The following is a 12,151-nucleotide window of genomic DNA, read 5'->3' as shown; positions in this document are numbered from 1 at the left end:
AGACAGTTGTAGCCTGAGGTTAGTCATATATGACATTAGGCATAGCTTTACTAGCAAACTGTGTAACTCTTAATCGCCAATGTATTTCCTGGCAAATCTCAAGTAATAATGTTGGTGGATATCAAATCTTAAGTACATAAGACTCAATTATGATGCTGCAGAATACAGAGGCTGCTCAAATCCAGTCCAGACTGTGAACTCACAATCTGCTGTTTACTTAAAGTATATAGAAAACACTTGACCTCTTCTCAGGGGCATCCATGTGGAAACACTTGACGATAAAGGCCTTCCTTGGTTTTTGTAGGAATCACGTTTCAACATTTTTATCTCCTGTAATTAAGGTCAGTGATCGTATACTCCCACCTCTCTCCTCGCCCCACTCTTCCACCAAAATTGCAGGCACTTACCCAGCTCCAGTTACCCTGCACGAAACACACGGGGGCCAAGTTGTGCATATGTAATTCCAGGGGGTGAACAAAGTCAGGGAGATTTGGGGCTTTGCTGAACCAAATGCTCTTTCTGGGCTTTTGTCTTCACGTGCTCCTATACCACGACGAGGACCAGAGTCTAACAGAAGAAAAGAGGAGGTGGGGGGTAGGACGGCTGCAAATGTAATTCCACTACTAGGATATTTCCTAACCCACAGCGCATGTTCCCACCCAGTGGGGAAGGTGTGAGAGATTTCTGAAGGAGGATGGCGGAGAGCGAATCTCATCTCCCTTTGCAACACTGTAAGTGCTAATTGCAGGCGGGAAGGAAGGGTGTAACTGGTAGACGTCTAGGAGAGCGCCTGGGGAATACGGCAAAAGGACTCATTTTGCCGTTGTCAAAGAAACCCAGGAGCATTTCACATCCCAGCTTCCCTGGAAAGATTCACTTCGACTGCTGTGCTTTGACTCGAGCTCTGGCTGCACCTTCCCCAAAACCCGCATCGTGCTCAGTGGGGCACCGCCAGGAATGCCAATGGCCCAGCTGAGGCTGTGGTGTTAGGATGGCAGAGGACACCTCTCAGCCACCACCAGGGCTGAAAGAGCACATCCTGCAGAGTAAAGGGCACATGGGGACTAGACTTACTCTTAAAAAGACCTGGTAACTTTCACAAGCAGTATACATCCTGCTCAACGATTATCTCTCTTCTACTATTTTTTATTATGAATAATGAATATTTTTTATTATTATTCATTATTGTTCAGTCTGAAGCAGCTGTGAATAGCTGACAATGAAAGGGAGAAGTTTGTGAAATAAAACTCTGTTGGTAGAAGTCACCTTACTCATGTAAAAAACAAAATGGGGTGAGGCTTCTTCAGAGCTTGGTATTTATTTAGGCTTGTAGCAGATGCGTTGCACTCTTTCCCTTTACACTGCCATGTTCTCATTTCTCATACATAGCAGAACAGCATTTCAGAAAAGAGCCAATGCTGTCTTTTTTCTAAAATATATATACATAAAAGACAAGAACAAAACTAACAGAGTTGTGCCCTGTGTGAGATTGTCTTGACCCTTTTCCAAGGCAGGCCTGTGAGCCGGGTCCTCAGCACCCCCAGCACGTTTCCAGCCTGACTCCTCTGCTTGCACTCAGCTCAGTCATGACTGTGGGTGCAGGATCAGGCCACCTGTTTTCTTCCTAGAATTACACAGCACCAAAACATGATTTTTTCCACCCTGTGCTGGGTTTAGAGGTAGCTGGAAATGTCTGTTTGCTTCTGCAGGTAAGTGGGGCAGCCTGTGCTTTAGTGCAGCTGGCACAAGGCTGTGGGGTCTGCACCCCAGCAGCTGGGAATGGCACCAGGAGTTTCCTGGCACTGGAGGTACGTGTTAGAGCAATTCAAGAATCCAGAGATGGATTTATCATGTAAAAGTAGAAAGTTACTAGTTCTTCTGTCGGCAGCAGGTGGGCTACTGCCACCACAGGGAAGGCAGCAGAGCCAGCATGGGGCCTTATTCTGGTACACTGGGACCGTCCCCCACAAGGAGCCCAGCTGATGTCAGCACCTTGGTGAAAAGGGGATACAGGACTGGGCCTGGTGAAAATGTGTCTAGCTCTTTACTTCAACAAAGAAAGACCCTAGAGAGCTTGTGATGGACACCAAGAGAATTTTGAGGCACTATAATAATTAAATATAAATGTATTCAGTATCTAATAAACTGAGTAAATTGTGTATGTGTTACCTTATCAATTGGATTTAATTTTGCATCAGTTTGCACGGTGTCCTCCTGGGCTGAATGTGGCACAATTTTCCTGTGACACATTTTGCCTTCTGCTGTTCCCATGTCATGTTCTGCATGCTGTGGCAAGAGCTACTTTGTGGAGTCATCTGTTTGAAGAAAAGTGGGGCTGCTCTTCCCACATTCAGGTGCCTCCTGTTAGGATTTTCTGTGCCGTCGCAAATTTGTGCTGATGTCAGTTTAGACACGGTGTTTTTCAACAAGTTGTGAAAGTTTGTGGTTTGTGCCCTGCCACCCCGTTTGCTGTTGGTTATTTCATGCTTTCTTTAAGTCTCTTTCTACATTCACAAGGCAAAAATCTAAATACCATCCATGGACGGGTTTTCTGTTGAGAGCACTGGGACCCTTTTTTGCAGAATATCTCTGGGCAAATCCCTGATCTCTCCATGCCTTAGTTCCCCATGTAGGGCTGCATAAAGTAACAGTAATGCTGGCCTGCCTTCCCTCAGATATTGCGAGGATCAATGCATGAAGAGAGGTGGTATCACAGTAATAGGGGTCACAGGAGACAGATAGAAAAACGAAGCAGAAACTAGTTAAGACTTTCTCAGCTGCTAAGGATTACTGCTCATTTTTAAATCTCTGGCTCTTTACAAATTGGGAAAGTTACTAACAAGCAGTAGAAAACAAAATAACAACAACCACCACAAAAAAACAGCCTTCCAGCTGAAATGAGGGTGTTAGCAAGTCTAACAGCACAGCACAGTGCACCTTATCTCTATCCCGGTGAAAAATCAAAGGCACGTTTCCAGCTGTGCCCGTGAGCACTATTTGGTCATTGAACAAAGCAACTGGCACCTCATATCCAACCTACCGAATGATCACAGCCTGATTCAGGTGCACAAACAAGTGCAGAAATGAGCTCCATGCACAGAACTCATTGTTATTCAATCAAGCCTTTAATTGTAAATGTTTTAAGCAAGGAATTGCCCTGTTTTATGAAAGTGTGCTCAGCATTACTCCGCCATGGACATCTGTCATTCAGCAGGCGCCACCCAATAAAAGTACTTAAAATGTTCTGTTCCTCAATTAAAATATAAAACAGAGCTGTTTAGGGGCTTTTACGAGGTGATTTCTATTTACCTGACAGATTTCCACACTGGAAGAGCACAAAGTAGGATTTCAGTTTCTGATCAGAAGCAATGGTTCCACTAAACAGTACAGCTTCAATTGTTCTGATTTATTTTTTCTTTCTTTTTTTTTTTTTTTAATCTCAGGAACACTAAAAATCCGTGAGGAAGAAAGAAAACTTTACTCCGAAGAGAAGCTCAGTAGGTTGTGTGCACTCCCTAAAAAGCCAGATGTCAGATGTCATCGGACTGGGCTTGCTCACTGCTGCTCCAGAACACAGAACCAGAACCAAACTGGGGAGTCTGCATCAACCCTGCTAGCCTCTTCCATGCTGAAACTGTGGGAAAAGCAAGGAAAAATGCCTGGTTTGCTCTGGTCTGAAGCCTCTTATGAAAGGGAATGAGACTATGGCTAAGCAAAGTCTCCTGTTTTCCCCTGATGAAACATTTCATGAATGTTCCTATGGTTATTCCAATGCTTGTGGATATTTCATTTCGTTTTTCCTCCTGCTACTCAGACATTGGATTGAGTCTTACACCAAATACAAGCGTTTTCACCGAAAATAAACAAACAGACAAATTTTAAAATCCTGCTATTTCTCCCTGTTCGAGAGACTCAGAAACTCACCTACACTGAGATGACAGATGCCACTTGTCATCGGCAGTCTGGCCACTCCAAGCAGGTCTAATCAGGGTCATAGAAACACGAGTGCCCTCATTAGAGGTGACATTTTTGCAGTACCAGCCCTGCTGCACCAACAGTAATGATGAAAGATTCACTGTGCCATCAGGTAGAAGAAGCACCCACGTGGAGCCTCACCAGGATTTCCCAGTTACTCACCTGCAGCTTTACTCAGCTGTATCCCATCCCTCTCTGGTACCTCTCCTTGCCGAATCGCATTTGGGAAACCTCTGCCAGCTCGTGCAGGAGGCTGATGAGCAGGGAAACACTGGCCTGATCCATCTTCAGCCTGAAAGTGAAGAAAAAACTTTGCTTTGTATTATGTGTGGCACCTGGAAACACAACGGACTGCTTCGCTCCATGGTCTCCTGTGCTCCATCCTCTGGAGGCCCCGTTCACCTCATCCTGTGCAGCCAGCCCTGGGATGGAAGAGGATGGCAGTGTCAGCACGAGAGGGCTGTGCCCTTATGAGACAAAGCCTTCAACACTGAACCTTAAACCCAAGCCATTCAGCTCTTGGCAGGTAACAATTTCTGAACCATTTCCCCCCTTACATTACTGTTACTCATTGCATTACTCTTCATCCCCCCGGGGTTACAGCTGGGCTCCGTCAGCACAGGAAAGCAAAGAACAGAGCTCATGGGGCTGTGCTAAGGGGGTGAATGTGGGTATATTTCCTGTCTTCTGCTCCACAGCCTGATGCCACTCTGCTTCTCTGCAGGTGCTTTCGGATGCTTGTGGTTCCATGGAGCTGCCGCATCAGGCAGTGACCCTCAGGGTGAGCCGCATGGGGATCCCACATCGCACCAGTCCACCTCTGGGACGTGCAGCCTTTTCCCAGGAGCTTCAGGCATCCCATGTTCATCCTGCATCACCTCACTGAAGAAATGAAACTACCTGCTCTGAGGTAAAAATAATTGCTGATACTAAGCCTCAAGTTGGTGATTCTCTGCTCAGCTGGCATTATAATCTTCCATGACAAATGTTAATTTCCTTTTAAAATTAAGGAGAGGAAAAGCAAACAGCAACTAAACCCGAGAACAGGTAAACAACTGGCTACTGGATTTGGCACAGCAGACACTGGGAGGAGGATTTCTCCTTTGAACAACACTGATCAGAAAATGCGAGGAAGTCTTACGTTAGCCCTTCACTCAGGCTGTTGTGTTGTGTTTTTTTTTTCCTCTCCAGCAGCAGCATGAGTTAAGGATGAAGCATTAGCCCTCGCTGCAATACCCCCACTGTCAGCTCAAGTCAGATTCTTCCTGTTATTTATATGTACCCTTTTGTAAACGTATCGATTACACAAGTGAGTTCTCAAGTACTCAGGCACTCAATACAGCCACACAATGGAGAAAAGCATCCAGGTTAACACAGAATTACACATGTGCTAAACATACCAAGGGACAAGAATAAATACTGACATGTACAATTCCAAGCCACACATTAAGAACTACCTGTTTTGTTGCAAGGCAGCACTTCATGCTATTAGAAATAAAACGTGCATTTTAATTTCTGAGGTGTAACAACCAAAATTTCTCATGGCCGTTCTTAGCCATGGCAGAATTGCCATCTTTCGGCCACTTTTGACACACCAGATTATTCCACAACAATCCAAAATCCAGTGCAGACCCCTCCCTTCCCTCTGTTCCTTTTACCCTTTGCATTACGAATGCTGTGGGGAAGGACTGCCTGTTTCACAGGGGGCTTGGTATCACAGAAAGCTGGTTGTTGATCTCTGGATGCCTGCAGGCCAGCAATCTGTGCTACAAGTTACCCCTCTTAAAAAAAAAAATAAGACAAGTGGATAAAACTGATACAAGCATCTGTAACAAGCTAATTGGACCCTTGTGGGCAACACAGCAGATACAAAATTAAAACAAACAAACATCTCATTGTACAACTGTACTTTCAGGACTGTTATCACAAAGGGATCCTTCTGGATTTTTATTTTAGTTTTGTTTTGTTTAAAAGGACCTAATTATGGCCAGAGCTGGAGTATCACAAGTCTGTTTTCATCTGTAAAGAAAGGATATTTTGCCTCTGAACCTGAGAAATTGTTAGAAGTTGGTAATTAGTATGACTTGTTAATAGAGTTTGGCTGTGATTAAGCTGTGATTGAGTGTGAGTTTGGTTCTTGTCAATGCGAATGCCTGTAAGGTTGAGAGATGTTTAATGAGACACCTGTTGTCAGCAGCACCCGGTGGGCTTTGTCGCGCCTGATTGGAATTTGTACTGCAGAGCAGGAGCGGCACAGCGCTGAAATGCAGCAGCACGCGGGCACCTGGCGGAGCACGAAGGGGCCCGAGCGTAAAGGAGGGTCAGACCCAGGGGGTGCGGCTGCCCAGCTGCAAGGGCAGCCCCTCAGTGAGAGCAGCCCTGCCTGTCTCCCGCAGCGCACCTTTCCAGCCTTCGGAAAGTTGTTGTTGAGCACCCTGGGGACGGGCCGTGCCCAGCAGGTCAGGCGATGCTCTGCAAGCTGAGCAGCTGCTCTAGTCCCAGCCACAGTGTTTGATATGAGAAATCCTCCTTGTCTATGCAATTACGTCTGGCCTGGGGAGTGCAACAGGCAAAAACTGTTGACATCTTAATTTAGCCCCTGTGGGGTGTTGACCTGTACATCATTGCCATGATGTGATAGTGAGTCCTTGGAAGATGCAGCCAGGCAGATTTAAGGCCCCCAAATGCTACCTCCTTGAGTAGTCAACAGCACCAGGGCTCTTCAAAATGTGACACCGATGGAGAAGGTCTGAGCCCTGGTCCATCCCTTCATCAGGGCATCATCCTCAAGCAAAAATGTTCCACTGAGCAACCTCTTTGGCCAGCAAGAAAGTTACATTCAGAGACTGTGTTTTTGTCTTAGCAATCAGCATAATTTGCCACGTGACTGCACGCAGTCACTCCTCACTCCAAAATCCAGGCCTGATGCTAACTGTGTATTTGGACTGCATATATAAAATACTGTTTCCCCTGAAACATCTATTAAATATTTTCAGTTGGCTGCTAGTTAAAACATACCTCAGTTTTACATGCCAAAGGACAAGCTGGAAGCAATCAAGCTGGCCACTTTCAGAGTCTTTTAATACCCAAGCAATACCTTAGCTAGGAACAAGAGCAGCAACATTTCAGCTCACGCAGTGTCCCTGAGGAACGAGCCGTTGGCTTTGTGATGAATCTGAGCAACCACTGGATGGCATTGCTCTACACAAATGTACCTGCAAGCACACGCAGCTGAGCGCAAGCACGCTGCTTCGCCAGGGAGATTAATTCAGACCCTAGAGGCTTAGGCCACTGTGACCTTACCAAGCCTTTAAATAACGGTCAGACTGCTCTTGGCTGTCCAGCTGTGGGCTCTGGGCACGGAGTTTGGTCAGAGCAAACAAAGCAGACTTCCCAAAGCATGCTTATTACTAGGGTGGGTGAATTTTTCTTTCATTTTATGTTAGATCAAATATTCAGCCTGTTTTTGATGGCTTTCATTCGTATGAGGTGGTAAAAAGAATCATTTGTAATTTGTGATCGTATCAACCTAAGGCAGGGCACGCACACCTGGCCAGCACGTTAGGACTTCACAAAAGCCCTGCTCCTGCAGCCGCCCTGGCCAGCCAGCACCAGCTCCTGGGGCCTGGGGCTCACCGAGGTGGGACTCAGCTAAGCCCATTTATCTGAGCAGGTTAGTCAGGTGGGCGGGTGTAATGTGAGAAGCAGAACTGAAGAAAACAAACAAACAAACAAACAAAAAAACAGGGGGTGTCAGGCATGTTCTGCTTTCATGTGGCTCTAGAGTTTTAACCCAAGTGCAGCGCCTGTCCATGTGACAGTGGCCTCAGCATGCGTAGTACAGCTCTGCCTTCTGCTCCATCACTTATTGATAAGGAGTCAGCTGGTAACCAACTAACCTGATGTTCCTATTTTCCCCTGGGGGTCTGTGTTTCTTCCATTAACAACACACTGCGTTGCCCTAGTTCTTCTAATGACTACATCTGGCCAGCCCTATCTGAAAATGTCGTTGGCCCAGTTCATGCCCAGAAGAAATCCACTGATGGCTCTGGAGAAGCAGCAGGATTTTTGGAATTGCAGCCCTACAGAAGGTGTGTCGGAAGGGGAATAATGCAGTACCTCTGAGAGTCAAGTCTGAAGGCAGTTGACAGGCATACTCAGCACATCTATCTTCAACTTAGGAAGTACCATCATCAAGTGAGTACTTGGTTGTGCACTGGCTGTTTGGTAAAGCTTTTCTGGGCACAGCTTGTGTCTTAGCATTGCCCCAGTTTTGACTGATCTAAAAATGTAATAATGATAGTCAGTTAGTGAACTCCACTTAGACTGAGAGTAATGTTAGATGGTCAGTTCCAGTCCTGCAAAAGCTCCTGCACTCAGTTCTCAGGTGCACTCACCTGCCTTTTTAAGTACTGGAAAAGTAGGACCAATAGATTGCTTTATAAAATAAATGTTAGATTTCTTTATGACCCCTTTATGACCCCCATCTGTCCCCTTTTTCTAGACCTACCTTCCATTCCAAACAAAAAGAGAACCGTATCCATCTGGATCTGCTCAGCAGTTCACTGATAAATGCCTCTCACTGGCAGAAATGCTTAGACTTAGGAAATTAAGGTTGTATCAGCAGCGGGCTGTTCAGAGCCAACTTCTGAGGGCCACCGCTCTGTTACAGGGGCTGCAAGAGGAGGCCAGGACAACTGCTGTTGATCAGCTGCTTACTTCTCCTATTAGGAACCCTTCATTGAAGTTTCCAGTGTCACCCAGGCGGAGACCTCTACAAAGGGGCAGAAGCCTTAAGTGGGCTTTGTGGTTTTAGACTCTTTTCACTGACTTCAGAGGAAAAGGCAATTTGTTCTCAACTTCAGCACTTCAGGGCTGTGTTTGGAAACAGGCAGGATAAATCTGAGTATCTTCATTTGCTTAGCAGTTGAGGAAGATAAAAAATAAAAGGAAAGATGCTTCCTATAGCTCTTCCATTGCATAACAGGTTGTGTCTGGAATATATGACTTGGGACCCAGCACTGGTGAGGGATGATAGAAATCCTGAGCAGGGCACCAACTGCTCTGCTGGCTATGTTAAGACTGTACAGGCAATCAGCTCAGCACACAAATTTGCCCTGGATTTTTCTAGAGTCAGAGCAACTCTCCAGGCCTACAGAAAGTCAAGGTGACCTTCAGAGCTGAAGGACAGTCCAGAATGCTTGTAGGTAATGGGAATTCAAACAAATGAAATTCTAGACTAATTCCAACCCATTACAAAACTCTCAGGAAAAATGAACTGTATCTGCTGAAGTGGCTCGCTCTGTTCAGTGGCACAATGTAATGGGGGATCTGTCACTGTCAGCACTGCTCTTGTCTTGCTGAAAGCCACGATGCCTTTCACAACCACTAAATAAAAATTCAAGCCAGCTGTCCCACCTGCCGGAGCAGTTTCTATTCTGGGCTCTGGTGTGCCGTAGGTATTGTGCTCATTGATTAGCTGTGGCTTATTGTCCCTTGACATTGTTAGGGAATATTCTCCTGGTTATAATCGCTAGGACTGATACAGGCAGAAATGTTCAAACCTTGCTGCAGCAGCCCAGGCTGCTATTGTGCGCGGGGCTGTGCTGTGGCTACGTCTGCAGGTCAGACTATGGCAGGAGGCTTTTTGGTAGGAAATGAAAAGGAAGCTAAAAAAGGAATGTTTTGAGAAGTCACCCAAGTCAGAAAAGACTGGGGGCCTCCCTGACTCTGGCTGTCAATAAGGTGTTAGATAGGGGAAGATTAACACCCTTTAGCAATGACACAGCTGTTCCATTGAAGGTGATAACATGCAATCAGGGGAGGGAAGAGTCTAGCACGGAATAATGAACAGTGCAAGTGACTGTTAGCGAAAGGGAAGTTTTTAGCCCAAGAAGCTGAAAGAGCCTCTTCAAGCTGCTTATTTTAGTGGATATCAATAAGTACAAAAACAAGCAGAGTCTCACGTTAGGTCTGCAAAAAAAGCTAAAATATTTACCTCTCTTTTTAAAGTCAGACTGGCTTCTAGGGAGAAAAATAGTGATAATGTAGATAATAAAGTCTCTTATCTGCCTCAGCAGTGAGCGTGCAGATAAACACAAAAATCTTACCCGAAAGAAGGCACGTAGCAGAGTCTCATCTTCTGAAAGCACAGTAAGTTGTGATAAGAGTTGGTTTTGGAAGACGATAGATTTAATAGTGGAAAGAAGCTGGTATTTTGCCCACAATTGTTTTTTGAGGAAGGGAATCAGAACAATGAATTTCTCCCTCCACTGCTAATGGGTAAAGGTAGAAATTAGTATATAAAGTCATCTTTATCTTTTCTGCCGGCCGAACTGAGCTTGGCCAATGAATCAAGATCCCTCAGGACAGTGTAAAATCAAAGCTTTCTGCTGGGAGCAGAAAGGATGCTTAAAGCAGGGTTAAACTTGGGAATTAGATGGTGCCAGCCAAGGGTACAGCTTCACAGTCAGCTTAAGCGATCTGTATGCAGGTTGCCACCAGCGTTACCTCCCCATTCAGGCTACGTGTGAACAACATTAATTCAGCCACGTGGGCCATTCCATGATTTTTGGCTGGGCTTGAGCATGCTGGGGATGTCTAGCTGAGAGATGGAGGAGAAAATGTGATCCCCCCTTTAAACAGCAACGTAGGCTTGAGCTGATGGTGAACTGTTCTGTGAAGTAAACAAAGTCGTGCAGAAAGAGAGGAGCCAAATCCCACAGTGCTCACTGAGAGAGGGAACATTTTAGTCAATCTGTACCAAACCCTTCGGAGCCTCGAGTTCTTGCAGTAGGAGCTGAGAACTGCCCATCTGGCCCCAACAGGAGTCAGGGACCTGCTCATCCTTTGCTGCCTCACTCCTCACTCCCCACCTCATCTGTTACACACAACCCATCAGAAAAGAAGAGGACTCTCAGACACTGGAGCCCCCAGAGCATCAGCGCCTGTCCCTCCCTGCAGGACGGCAGCCAGCCACCCACCTCTGCCAGCCCTGCCCCATAGGAGCAACCCTGCCTCCTTCCCTCTGAGCCACCCCACGGCCATCCCACAGGATCCATGCCTAGGGATGAAGTGAGACAGGCAGGGAGGCGACAACAGCTACATCTGTTCACTCCTCTCCGCACTCGGGATCTGTGACATTGCTATCCGTACAGCCTGAAACAGAGCGGGCACGAGCTCCGGGGAAGAGGAGCGGGTCTGGATGGAAACAATAACAACTGCAGGGACACCACCGGCACCAGCGGGAGCAAAAATGTTGCTTTACCACTTCTGAGAGCAGCAGAGCATATGGACAGTCTGGGACTGTTGTCAGCAACCCAGAATGGGGTAGCTCTGTTCTGGCAAACTCCATTTTTTGTCTTTATGACCAAAGAATAGTTGCATGTTGGAAGCTCTGTAGTTGCTAGGGGAAGAGCCATTAATATGTTGGCGACTGAGAAGTCAGCCAAAGCAAATGCTGAGATAAAATTACTTTTTCCCACTTCTGTTTTACCCTGAGTGTGTCATCCAGTGTTCTTTCTCTGCTCAGGATACCTCTTGCAGACTGTGCTGTGCTAACTTCTTTGTCCTTTTTGATTTTATTTTTCACCTTTCCCAACCAAGTCTCCAAAGAATAATATAAATCTGACAGCCTAGAAAGACTTCTTACATGATAAATCCCTGCTTACTGGCAGAATAAGACTTCAGGCTGTTTTTCTCCTACAACAAACTTTTCTCTAGTAGCCTGAGAAGTAAGAATAGCAAATAAAACTAGAGATGAGAACTGTGTTGCTAAAAGCATGGGAATAGGAATGTACCCTACAGAATAAAGAGTAATTCTGCTATAGGGCTTAGGGGTGTTACCCGGCTCCCAGCCCACAAGAATTTCACGCACAATTCCTGGGGTAACTCTGTGCTACCCTTACTCCAGAACAGCACCCCTTTTTTTTCCCCACCGTAGTTTCACCCCGCTGGTGCAGGCAGTGTTTCCCTGGTCCCTATCCCCTTGGCACAGACAAAGGCTGGGAAGAAACATGCTCCCCTTCTACACTGGTAGCCTGGTTCTCCACACTGGTCAATGCAGTCCGCAAATGTTGCCCACACCAGTGACAAATCCAACTCTGGAGAGGTTTAATCCCAAACAGAACAAAGTATTCTTATTCCAAAATCAATGCATCTGTAAATCTCCTGATTT

At 46.1% G+C, this 12,151-nt stretch overlaps 1 protein-coding gene and 1 long non-coding RNA gene across 25 annotated transcripts in view; one reads left to right on the top strand and one right to left on the bottom strand.

Moving 5' to 3' along the window:
• LOC137863010 (uncharacterized) overlaps positions 1–11,378 on the top strand; it is an 82,416-nt gene extending 71,038 nt beyond the window's left edge. Inside the window, exons 2-4 of the long non-coding RNA XR_011100646.1 lie at positions 3,444–4,501; positions 4,700–4,885; positions 6,173–11,378. This is a non-coding gene — a long non-coding RNA (uncharacterized lncRNA). The remainder of the gene's footprint in view (positions 1–3,443; positions 4,502–4,699; positions 4,886–6,172) is intronic.
• The window catches only part of LOC137863007 (protein FAM169B-like), a 262,188-nt gene that overhangs the window by 1,550 nt on the left and 248,487 nt on the right, over positions 1–12,151 (bottom strand). For 21 of the 24 annotated variants that reach the window (XR_011100644.1, XR_011100621.1, XR_011100624.1 and 18 more), the window contains 2 exons: positions 4,138–4,267; positions 408–567 (listed from right to left, as the gene is read on the bottom strand). The gene's annotated coding sequence lies outside the window, so the exon portion shown is untranslated. Of the gene's footprint in view, positions 1–407; positions 568–3,924; positions 4,047–4,137; positions 4,268–12,151 lie in introns of all 24 variants that reach the window. The other 3 variants (XR_011100639.1, XR_011100640.1, XR_011100642.1) reach the window with 3 other exon arrangements.

Source organism: Anas acuta, chromosome 12 (genome assembly GCF_963932015.1).
Source record: "Anas acuta chromosome 12, bAnaAcu1.1, whole genome shotgun sequence".
Taxonomy (NCBI): domain Eukaryota; kingdom Metazoa; phylum Chordata; class Aves; order Anseriformes; family Anatidae; genus Anas; species Anas acuta.
Note: the sequence above shows the minus strand (reverse complement) of the source record. Positions and strands in the feature narration are given on the sequence as shown.